This window comes from Symphodus melops (assembly GCF_947650265.1).
Source record: "Symphodus melops genome assembly, chromosome: 1".
NCBI lineage: Eukaryota > Metazoa > Chordata > Actinopteri > Labriformes > Labridae > Symphodus > Symphodus melops.
Window position 1 is genome coordinate 13,517,317 of NC_136691.1, and position 12,964 is coordinate 13,530,280.

At 38.4% G+C, this 12,964-nt stretch overlaps 2 protein-coding genes across 10 annotated transcripts in view; one reads left to right on the forward strand and one right to left on the reverse strand.

Moving 5' to 3' along the window:
- Positions 1-12,964, reverse strand: part of stx7l (syntaxin 7-like) — a 280,516-nt gene that overhangs the window by 77,958 nt on the left and 189,594 nt on the right. The window lies entirely within an intron of this gene.
- The window catches only part of epb41l2 (erythrocyte membrane protein band 4.1 like 2), a 41,430-nt gene continuing 35,524 nt past the window's right edge, over positions 7,059-12,964 (forward strand). For 4 of the 9 annotated variants that reach the window (XM_079367617.1, XM_079367621.1, XM_079367619.1 and 1 more), the window contains exon 1: positions 7,064-7,258. The gene's annotated coding sequence lies outside the window, so the exon portion shown is untranslated. Of the gene's footprint in view, positions 7,259-12,964 lie in introns of all 9 variants that reach the window. The other 5 variants (XM_079367616.1, XM_079367618.1, XM_079367623.1 and 2 more) reach the window with 3 other exon arrangements.

Consider the following 12,964-nt stretch of genomic DNA (forward strand, 5'->3'; position numbering starts at 1 on the left):
ATATTCAATTCTCATCATCTTAAAAAAAATAATGATAAATCTTGGCTACATGTAAGCTATCTCATTAAGCAAGATGTAGGCTAAAAACAGTAAAAGTATAAGCGTATTGTGTAGGTGCCAAAGAAACAAACTCTGTTCATGTTTGCAAGAGATAGGTCTAATAAGAATGTGAACTTGTTCAAACAAGTAAAACATCTCCTCTTACAATTCAAAGAAAGTAGACGAGTAGCATTAAAATGTGGGCTACCTTTTAAACAATACACACATTACATACATTTAATGGGATTATTTTAAAATATATCAGAACAAAACTTTTTCACAGTTCATGGTTCGTATACTTTGTTAATCATGATATAATGCAAGAGTTATTTCTTCATGTTACATGTAAGATGAAATGCAGCACAGCATCAGAGCTTATAACTATATCGTAAGGTTACATAATATTTAATGAAGTCAATTCATCAGCTGCCAGAATTTAAGGGGAAAACAACATGGGATGTCCAAATCTTAATTTAATGCATTCATGTAATAATGTTAATTAATACTTTAATTAAATTGAAGCTACAACACTAAAGTGATTGGAATTTTTTTTTTTTAAATTGAAACAATAACCTCAGACACTCAGGCATTTTAAAACCCCCTCTAATTAGACATGATCAGGTATATATAGACATGCTTGAAGTTACACCGCATGTATTTTTCGACCTTTACATGATACAAGAAAGTCGTTCAAAAGTGAGTGAGCTATCAATGAAGCTCATTGTATTGAGCTGAATCCTGTACTAATACATTTATAAATTCTTGGCTAATACTACTTTCAACACTCTATAAAGGAGTGTGTGTGTGTGTGTGTGTGTGTGTGTGTGTGTGTGTGTGTGTGTGTAAAAACGTAAAAAGACAGTTTTCTTCAATTTAAAAAAAAAAAAAAGATTTTGAGATTGTTTCCAGAGTTTGTACTTGAGACAGGAAACACTCAAGTCAAGTTTGTCTGAATTATGTGGCAGCGGAGTGTGGACAACAGGAGGCTGCTGGGAAAGATATGGAGAGTAACTACTCGGCTTTCAGGATATGGAAAATAAAAATGAACAACTACTGGAAAGATCTTAGAAGAAACAAATGCTATTTCACTTTTTTTTTGTTTCAATTCATAGGCATTGTTGTCAAATGATTTCAACAGAGCAATCATAGTGAAACTTTAAAAAAAAAAAAAAAAAGAAACTTGGATAATGTGCTTAATTAAGTTTCCTTAAAAGACATAAGATTCAATGTATTAAGCCGGCTTGTAATAACAATGATACATCTGAATATGTAGAAATGTATTGTTAAGTTTACATTCAGCTATTTCCAGTAAAATAGCCTTTTCAGGCTTTAATTTGATCATATATTAAGTCCACCGAGGAGGCTTTATATGACACATGATCTGAGAGTCCTGCAACAGTGCGCCCATATGACTTGGTTTACTGGAGTGAAATGAATGGGAAAAAAAGACTACACAAAGAGAGGATAACAAGGCTTTTCTCACAGGTAATTAATTGAAAAAGTCTCCTTTTTTATCATAATGATGTATTAATGTTTGTTCTGGATTCCTCTGTCTTCAAAATAGACTTCTTCCACTTTGCTGAATTAAGTAAAACTGAAGCTTGAAAGTTTTTTTTCATTCATGGTTTCATTGCGATGCAGAGAGGAGCTACTGCCCTCTAGTGGCCTGTAAGTGTAAGGCATGACATGCACTGAGTCACGCCGCTTTCCGTAACTCGGCAGGGCCTTGGTGTGAAACAGAGTGTAAAGGTTTAATGAGTAAATAAACTGAAAGTGACAGATGTAAAAAAAAAAGATAGAAAATGGCTAATTTTGCACCTCCTGTCCCAAGCTGGGCTTTCAGGATTAAAACAAAAGCATCAGACAGACTTAAACAAAATACAGCTACATTATTAATACAAATGCATAGTCTGTTTCGCTGGGGCGCACAAACATACCATGTTGCATCTTGAACTTTTGACTATGCTTATTGCATTTTGGATGATGCTTAGCTCATTCGTGTTATTGTTTTATTGTTAAAGGCCTTTTAAACATGGGATTGGTCTTGTATTTGTAGGAGAAACACTGATTACCACTTAATAGTTTGTATTTTCTGTTGATGCTTCCTATTTTGTTAGCTAAAAAATAAAAACAGCAACCTTTGAGTGTTTTGTGGTTTAAGCTCACTTAATTCAGGAAACGGCTTACTTTTTATTTCCACCAAACCAAACCAAACTGCTCTCTCTCTCTCTCTCTCTCTCTCTCTCTCTCTCACACACACACACACACACACACACACACACTTGTTTTTGTTATTATGTGCAGACATGTTTTTTCAAGTAAATGTAGGACCACAGCTTATTTTCTATTTGATTCATAAATATTCACATACATAAAACCTAATATCAAAGGAAACCCTTGGCGCCGCTTTGAGGTAACTGAAGAACAAGTTTTAAAGCAAATAGAAACTTAATTGTCCATGTTTGTTTATTTCAATTGGTTAAAGGGAAAGATGGGCCACCCATGGGTGCAACTCTACTATTCTTCTCCTACCGTCTTCATCTTTCCCACATACTCTCTTCTCTGCATCGGCCTTTCCATCAGGTTGTTTCTCCTTCATTTCCTCTTTCTCTTCCTTCCTCCCTCCATTAGCTGACACCTGATTCTGCAGTTTAGAGTTACACCCCATTGAGAGGAGTAAGGAAGAGAGAGAGAGAGAGCGAGAGAGAGAGAGAGTTGACATAACATAAAACAAACAGGTGTGAAGTATTTGTTCAATGTCACAGTATTTGTACAGCACAGTAAAGAGAGCGAGGGAGCAAGAGGCACTCAAGAACATACTCGGTTCAGTCCAGCAGCTTGTCCCATTATCATCTGGTTGCCAGGTAAAATATCATTTAATGTGTTATGATCTTTTTTCATTGAAGAACTAAACACTTTTGAAATCTTGTTAAAAGTTTTATTTCTTGCAGTTAGATTTAAATACATGAGCACATGTTTGTGTATGCACCATGTAGGTCAATATTGCAATGTGAAAGCTTGAGATGATTATTTTTAGATGATGTAAAATGCACTGCTTTGTGCAAAGCATTGACATTTAATTTGCAATTCTTGTTCTCTATTAGCACTTATTTTTAAATAGCAGTGAGTGTCTCTGCCTGCTGACCACATATTGGTTTACGTTATGACCACTGTGGTATAGGTTAGACTTTCACTTGGTTTCTGCTTGACATAATTACCACATTAATGTTTTCACCCTTTAACCCTCTATAATACAGAAGTTTAAATGTGTAAAACATTTGTCAGTAATATTTTAACAAAAACGTTTTCTAACTTCATCCATGACTTTATATTATGATCATTTAAAAAAGGTTTCACTCGCGTGAACTGCCTTGTGTTCAGTGATCTCTTGGTAGATTATCAAGAACCTCAGTGAAGTCAGTTGACTCCTTTTGAAGCACATTTGGTTATTCCCCAGCAGTAATAAAATGCATTGATTTGATGCTTCCTGACCTTGCAGTCTATGTTCCTGGCTGAATAATAATGTGACTATTCAATCAACTGCTCACAAAATCAATAGTGATGTCCAAAATATAATTATGTAAATAGAGCTATATGTACACACTCTAAAAAATCAAAATATAAAACTGTAACATTGTAAAAACTCAAAAAGGCCACTAAAGTGCATCGTATCCTTTTAGTCTTACATTAGACTTCCATTTCTATGGTGCTTGCCATCTTTGTGTAAAGTTTATGTCCGAAAGTCCTGTAGGAGAATTCTTTAAAAGAAATTATTTTTCATTAATGTTAGAGTGGGTTTCAATTCTGCCCATAATTCTTTGCAGAATTTGGCTGGAAAGCCATCTGGCCCTGGGCTTTTATTGTGGGCATTATACTGATTGTTGCCAGGGCTTCTGTTTTTATAAATATGTATGGAAGGTATTGTTGATCTGATTCAATTATGTAGGTAAGTTTATGCTTTAAAGATGGTTATCTAATTCATCTTGTGAATAACTGATATGGGCTTTAAAGAGTGTTTATAAAAATCACACCAAAAAAAAAATTGTTGATGCTTTTGGGGTATTTATTTGTTATATCCTATATCCTTATATCCTGTATTTATTGTTTTTGTCTGATATAATTCCCTTTTCATTGCCAATCTATTGGAAAAATTTTGATTTAATTGAGCTCTGCATGCAGCTTATTGTCTCCACTTGTCCACTAGAAGCCTTATGCAGTACTCGACACCTTTCTGCTAGTTTTTCTTGATTTTTAAAAGAAATGTAAAATATTTAATTCACGTCCAGTGATCTTTACGGCCTTCCAGATAGTATTAGTGTCTTTAAGGGATCATTATTTTAATTCATTCAGTTTTAGTCCACATTTGCATTTTTGTTTTAGAAGCTGTATAGTTTAAATCTGCATGCTTGGTTGATCGGGTCAGAAGGATAGATTTCACCCCGAAGCATGACAAGGCGATAGCTGGCCGAGAGCATACAGTTGGCTGGACGTTGGTTGGTCCAGTGGGCAGCGATTTTCTGTCCAGATGGCTGTGTCCATGTAATTCCCCTCAGAAGGACTCTCCTCTAATCCTCCAGAGAATCTGCACTGGCTTGATCTCGTGCATGCATGGGAACTAAACAGCTCGCATATAGCTCCCTGACTGTACAACTCTGTGAGTTTGCCAATCCTGTTGGCTTATTGACACTGGCACAATCTGAAGGTACACAGAGAAGGACACTGCAAGTGGAGTGGTTTATTTCAGCCAAGGAACTTGTGAGCTTTCAGAGTAAGGAAACAAGACAACCGGAGAGGTTTCTGTATGGAAAGATAAGAGGTGGATGGACAGAAGAGAAAAGACAGGGAGCTTTCATCGGGTCAGGCTGATTAGATGAGGAGTCAAGACTTACATTTATCTTAATGTCAATGTAAGAACTATTTCCGCAATATGGGACCTTTGATAATCAGGTACACTTTTCTTGAATTTATTGCCTTTGTGGTTATTTAGAGATTTTAAAGAATATTAACCTCCATGTATTTTCTTTAAAGCTCCTGTGATTAGTTTGTTGTAAGCTGGTTATGAAATTGCATGAACTCAATATTGATGACAATGAGCAGTGAAAGCAAAAGAGATCATCAGCATAAAGAGAGACAATTCGTATATAGTTATTTAAAGTGCTTTAGACCACTATCATGGTTTTCATGTAGATGAGGCTATTAAAGCATTTTTTTTTAAAAATATGCACAAAAAGGATTAACAAGAAGTGATATGTTTGACTGTGAAAATAAAGCAGGGAAACTATTCTTAAGCATGTGCAGGACAAATTCAGCAAAGAGATAAGAGGTACTGCTTTGTCCACAGGGGGTGCTAAAATCAAAACAAACTGAAAGTTCCTCACTGGATCTTTAAAGAGATTCCAAAATGTTATATATGGTGGTGTTAATGAAGAATGTTGGTACATTAAAAAAAAAAAATGGAGTTGCCCAGTAATCCCCACCCACCATAATCACTGGTATGGGTGATTTAACAGGAATCTGCTGTATCACTTTTAGCCTGACCCTCATTCTTATGTAATGTTGATGCAACTGTTAATAGCAGTCTGCAAGAGCTTTATCTCCTCAATTTAAATGCATGACATTCAATTGCAGTCACATGGTGTCTGGTGTTGATTTTGCAACTGAATCTGAGGTGTGCAACCGGCTGTAGCACATTAAATAAACATGCTCATATGATGTGTAATGTCTTATTTTTTTCTATTATTATCTTTTATGTGTGCACGCTCTCTTCGGCCTGTTGTACTCCTCTCCGGGATCCCTGCTGCTCTACTTATGGTGAGCCTGCTGAAACACATTTAATTTTACACAATAACACAATGTTTAAATGAGCCATTTTTGTGGTTAATCACTCATATAACTTTTCTATCTTAGAAGGTATTGTTCTGCTTCACTTTGATGGTGTTCTTATGGGGTTGTTTACTCCTCTGCTTTCTGAGATGTCCAATCTCCATGCTGCTATACTTCATAATCCAATTACCTGAGCTTCTCTAATCTGGTTCTGGATGTGTGTGTGCTGGAAGTAGTAATGCTTTTTGTAATGCAATGACCTGTGTGTCCTTTGTGTGTATAGAAGCAATTAATATCTTCAAATAGGCTGATCATTATTTTTTATTATGTTTTCATTGTGAAAGAGTTTAGGTGAAAATTTTAAAAATGGATGATAAAATTGGTTTAATTTATAAACAGTACATTTACCAGTGCTTAGTTATTCAAACGTTTTATGGTTTCAAGAACACTCAACAGTTGTCAAATATGAAATGTCATTAACAGCACACTGTTGACAATCAATCATTAATATTTATTTTACAGCACTGCTTTTTTTTGGTGCTATCAAAGTAAACACTCACTGCAAGATGTCAAAATAGGTAGATGGGAAATTTCAATATTCAATTTGCTTGGGAAATTATGGTTTGCAATGTTAAAACTAGCTAGGCATATGAACTTCAAAACCAACGAAACAGATAGCCTAATATTCCCAAACTTATTTGAAAAATAAGTGAAGTAAAATCACAGCAAAAAAAAAAAGTAAACCAAAACAAATTTATGGAAATTTATTTTGTAAATTGTCAGGAATACTGCTGACCAACTGCCACCAAAATCTTTCAGAAATATAGGCTACAGCTAATGATGATAATAATAATAAAGATAAATTAAATTTGTAACTTTAATCATATTTCTGCATGAAGCATTCTGGGAAACGTATACTTTTTTAAAGTTTAGCAACCAATGTGGCCTTGAAAAACGACCTGAATTTTAAAACGTGTATGTATCTGTGTGTGCGTGGGAGAAAACAGAGAAACATAGCACATCATCAACATGTTGCAGTGACCCTAGCTGTCCGCTGTATGGAGCTACTTGGCCACAATCCCGTTTCAACATCTGCATCGAACGTCCCTCAAACAGAAACGGACAGGTCGTCCGACCAATCATATCTCACAATGCAATACAGTATCCAATCTGAGCCAATAACAGTCAGGCAAAAGATGCCTCGCACTGTATGGGGCGGGGCTTGGGGGATGATGGACACGTCTGCGTTCAGCCTTGGTCAGATTTTCGGTGTGGACTCTAGTGGAGATTTTCGGATAGTGGGGTTGAACGGCATTTTTTTTGGAGGAGAACAGAGTAAGAGAGAGGCCACGTTTGGAAAAGTTCCCAACACGCATCACTAAAGAAATCACAAGAGGTAACGTTTAATTTTACCACCTTTTTTAAAATCACGTGATTTAAACGTTAGCGACGGTGGTTGATTTAATGCATTTATCGTATTTTAGCGTTTTCTACTGTCGATTTTTGGATATGTGTGCTCAACCTGCATATTTTGCATTAAAAACTTCAAGCAGTTTAGTGAAATCTTGAAGCAAACCGCAAGCTTTCCCTCTAAAATCCGCTACGAGCAGTTTGCAGTCATGTGTAGGGCTTCATGGCGCCTATCTTCTTCCACATTATTATCATCACCTAAAACACTCCTTGTGTTTGATCAGGTTAGCTCGTGGAAACCTTTGGCGTGGGCAGAAAAAACATGTTGGCGGTAATTCAGTAAATGAATAGATGAAATTTGGTTGTATTTCCTGGTGTAGAGAGAGAGAGAGAGACAGAGAGAGAGAGAGAGAGAGAGAGAGGTTAGGTTAACGGTGAGTTCAGGTTCCTCTCTCTGATCCGGCTCACGTTGATGTTACGTTTAAAGACTATTTTACATCCGTCTCTTTTAGACGGTTCATGTTGCCGCTTCCCAAGTAAATCTCTACTATGGTTTTTTTTTTAGCACGGAGGTGAAAAGATCAATGACATTCGGTTTTACGCCGTTTAATTTTTCGTTGTGTGTGTTTTTTTTGTGTTTGTGTAAAGTTTCTTCAAACACGCGGTGTAAACAGATGGTTTGGTTTCTTTCTGTGAAGATGAGTCCAAGGATGTTTGGGAAATGTAGTCCTGTTCAACAATGAAGTAGCAGTAAAAAGATGTGGCAAAGATATGTAATACTCGTACTACATCCACTCGAATCAAGATATAAAATGACATTATTTGTATGGTAACATACAGTCGTGTAGTTTGACGCCTAGAAAGTGTAATTCCATTTAACTTCACTAAACTAAACTAAAACAAGCTCATTGATTTCGTGATTTAAATTAGATCATATGAAACCTATTTCACTAGATGAGTACCTGAAAGGATCAATTGACATTCTTCCTGATCTATATTTTGAATATATAACGATAAAATGATCTATAATAGTAGTTATCTGTATGTCACATAAACTGGATTCGAACCACTCAAACGTTAAGAGCTTGTTTCAGTTTATGTGGACCTGCTCTTTCCTTCACTTTACCATGTGTTACTGTCTTACTACTGTGTACATACAATATAAAGTGTGTGTGTGTGTGTTTCCCACAGAGAGCCTTTGAAGTCATACTTTGTGTGACAGATGGTAAGAGTTCAGCTAGTTCGCAAACAGATAGGACTGCATGCTTTACAATCTGACTGGACTTTCTGGAGTTTCGATATTGATGACTTGTAAAAAAATAAAATAAACATTAGCAACCTCTACATATCTTATATGACACAAACTTTAAATGTATTTTGGTTAATTTATTCCACACCTGTATATTTCAAACATCAGACTTTATGCAGTTGGCTAATGTGATGGATAATATGCATGCATTGATGTTGTGCACAGTATCATTATGATTGCTGTCATTTCCCCTGTGAAGCCATCTCTGTATGTTTTGAATTCAGAACGCATGGGTATAATCTTTCTGCACAAACCTCGCTAAGTGGAAACCTTGTGGAATAGAACAAATTACATAACTGTCATCATCATCATCCATTCAGCTACAAAACACACCCGCTGTATTCACAACGGTACGAGTTACAGAGCTGCACCACCACTCATTCTTATATGCATCGTGGAAATAAACTGAAACGCTAAATGTCTTGATTTAAAGAGGCATGGATACAGCTGTGTTTACTTTACATCTCTCTTTGCAAAGTCTTGGCAGTACGTCACACGCTTTTATGACGTTATAGTATTCTACACCGCTGTGGTGGATTGTGTTTCAGGTTCCATCAGGACAGCAGCACACATTTACCATTTTAAAACACAACTAGTTTTTCCTCTAAATATAATTAGTTTAGACAGGAAATCCAACAGTGAAGCATGTATAGGCTCTCTGGTGTGCTCTTCCTGTCAGGGCTGTTCTCTCTCTCTCTCTGTGCTTGCTTGTGTTTCTATGGTTTATCTATAATCATTAAGGCCATGTACACTCCCAGACTCTCAGGATATGCAGAACAGTGGCAGCTCTGTCAAACGCGCTAATGAGAGAAGCCTTAATTGGTTGTTCTGGTGGGAGAATCTGCTCATTAAAGGTAGCTGCAAACAGCTCTGCGTTAGCTACAGTGCGGGCATCACCTCTTTTTACCCACCCCCCTTCCTCTCAAAGTGTCTGTGGTCGGTCCAAACCCCTTTCGGATCAGTTTTTTTTTGTTACACAATTTAGTTGATAGAGCTCTATGAAATGGAAAAAGGCATTATAAATGGAAAGTAAAGAAGAAAAATAAAATGCAATGTTGCTTTAGAAGTCTGCAGCTAATACTTGTGCATTTATAATTCACAAAGTAATAATAAAAAAAGGGTATAAATGCCTGTTAAGCGGCTGAGTTCTTATGTTGTTTAAAAGCCATGATGAGTCGCCTTGTGAGAGGTAAAAGGTCAAGTTGAGGGAGACAAAAATAGGAAAGTAGAGTTACAGTATGGTGACAATAGGCGAAAGGAGGATATAGAAGCAGGAAGAGAGGCTGAGTGAGAGCGACAGAGAGAGACTGAGAGATATTGCTTAACCATTCGGAAAGGCTATGGGAACATCCCTGGGTGTGTGTGTTTGTGCGTGTGTGTGTGTGTGTGTGTGTGTGTGTTTTGGTCTTGACCCGGTCGGTTCAACAGGAGCAAATCACGTCACATCAGCTCAGACACACACGGACACCTCGATCATCCCAGTCCCAAGTGAATGACGGGTACAAACTTAGCCTTTTAGAAAAGGAAGAAAACAATGTGATTCTCGCTTTCACCTTTCTTTCTGAATGCTAATCGACTGTAATCGAAGCGCTGAGACTCGCGGGTGGTTACCGTGGGGGCGAGTCACATTCGATCATCTTCCTTTAGTCTGTCAAAGCTGTTTAACACTCGAGGCCCAAAAACGCAATTGAAGCCTTTCTTTCATCTCCGCCCCGTGATCGCACTAACATTGGGACAGTCACCACAATTACTGAGGTGGACGTATTCTACAGTGCAGCAAGTCAGCCGTGTATTAGCCTCGAGCTTTCAGAGCGGCTTGGACAGCGGGCACGGCAGGACTTGCATTCACACACAGAGAAAAGATCAGAGGGGCACGGATGAATGGAAACTGTAATGCAGTGTTCAGCTTATTACGGGGGGGGGGGGGGGGAGATAGAGATGTAGAGGATGTGGGGGTAAAAAAGGGGGGCAAGAGGAGTTTCTCTGGGCATCAGGGTCAACATGTTAGTAAATATATGAATTGTAGAATAGTAGAAAACTGTTGTATTAGCTTTAAGTACTGATGTAAGTTCGGGCTGAAGCTGTGTCAAGTAACAAGTTTGCTATTCAATACATCTCAAAGCTGAATCTGTAAGCTTGTTTTTCATCATCTGACACTCAAGTGTATCAATTAAAATTGGTATCCTGAAGGAAAATATGGCATCTGCTTGTCTATACTTTGTTTTCTTAATCGAACTGAACTAACAAGCTCAATGGGGAAAACGTGTCGACAGCTTTAAGGCAATTAAAAGAGTAATTGTTCTGTTTAATAAGAAAGTCATCAGATATTTTTTTTTTTGATACAGGAGACAAAAAAGCCCATAGTGTTGAATGTTTCACATGCCAAAGGGAGAAAGAGAGGGCAAACTGCTTCCCCAGCAAGCGTCCAGCGCTGAAAGAAACGACAGAATAAAAGACACAGAGAGAGAGCGTGGGCCTGTGGCTCTGGCAGGGCCCCAAACATAGTTAAAAACAGATTAATCAGCAGAGGGTCACATTCTCAAACAGAGAGGCTGAACAGAGCCATGGCAGGGCGGTGGGGGGGCGGGGGGCAGGGGCTTCACCTTTTTTAAAGGCCGTGTCTTAGGGAGCGACACGAGGAAGTGTTGGCACTCAGGTTTATAAGAATGGCTTCAAACACTGACGTCTGATCTCCTCGGCCTTTTAAGCGTGGTGGCAAGTTCAACACGAGAACATTGGAGAAGTTGGCAGAGGTTGGCAGTTTTTTTGCATTCAGCAAAAAAACAAGCCGGCCAGTCAGTCAGGTGAGCCGCTCCCCTTATTCGGAATGACCCTCGTCCTTTGTTAAAATCAAAACGGGTGAGTTCTAAGGAAAAAAGGTGTGAGCCAAAATATGTTTTTTGTACCAGGCTGTAAACATGCTTGTAGCATGAGACGCATATTGTTATCATATCCTGATGAAAGCGGTTGCCCCGCAGTTGCCATGTTGTTTTATCAACATGGCAACTGCCAACACCTCTTGTAACCCTGGCAACAAGAGACTCTGCTCGGCTGAAATGAATGGTTTCACATTGATTTTTCACTTTCTTCTTCTCTAAAATATCCTCATCATCCAGTGAGTGGCTGGTGCCTCGGCGGTTGCTTCGTACTCGCGTCGCGTTGATATGAAGCACAGCTGTCGTTAGTGTGTCACCACATCTAAACTTCGCCCTGAAACCAAGCTTAGATGCAAACTGTTGCACATGCAAATGTTAAGCCTTGATACTCTCAATTCAAACAACAGGAAAGGTATACTTTCCTTTTACAATGATCAGTGAGTCATTGTTTGATCTCTATAACTTCAGCCTCTAAGTTCATCAGCTCTCTGTATGACCATCCTTTGATTTGTTTGACCGTTCTTTATTTCTGGTTGATTGAATGAATGACTGATGAACAATTCATTCATTTACATCAATCATCATGTGCTGGTTATTCATTGGGTGCGAGTGTGTGAGTGAGAGATCCAGGCAGACATAAAGCAGTGTTTCCTGCTGGTCGAATGTACAGAGAGCCATCTAGATGCAAAACACGAGTGTAAGGATGTTTTGAACTCTGGCTACTTCCTGTTTTCATATTGTCAGTTTCCTAACGAGAGAATAAACAGACGCTGAGTAATGAAATGACAGATAAAGAGGGAGTGATGGGGGGGGGGGGACGGACGGACGGACGAATGAAACAGGAAAAAAAGGGTTTGACGTTGCCTCTTTGTCATGCTTCCTGTTTCCTCATTTAAAGGTCAGAGGTCAACTCATACGAGACGCCTGAACAATCTGCGAGCACTACCAGGGTAGACGTCAGCCAGTGTTGACCAATCTTTTGGCCATTATCACGTGCAGTTGTCCGCCAGACGTCAGTGGTCAAAATGTTACTCTCCACCGCTCGCTAACCTCGTGAGCTGTTTGACACCTGCTCTAACACACCTCTCTCTCTCTCTCTCTCTCTCTCTCTCTCTCTCTCTCTCTCTCTCTCTCTCTCTCTCTCTCTCTCTCTCTCTCTCTCTCTCTCTCTCTCTCTCTCTCTCTCTCTCTCTCTCTCTCTCTCTCTCTCTCGAGCTGCAAGGTCTCATATTAGAGGCAAACCGTCTCATGCTGTTGTTTTAGTAGGCTACATGTTTCGTAAGCTGACTGAATATGAATAGGAGAATGTGGGCCTCATTCTGAAAAAAAAAAGTCAACTTGAAACATAAAACAGCTGTTTGTTTCCTCCTCTGTTAAAAAATGCAGATCAGCTGCGTATCAGTCGAACTCTGCTCTACTATATTTTCCTAAAGTTTCTGTTTGTGGATATTACTCGGTCTTACTTGTTTTCGTGAAGGATAAAAAATAACCCACATGGCCTGTTTTT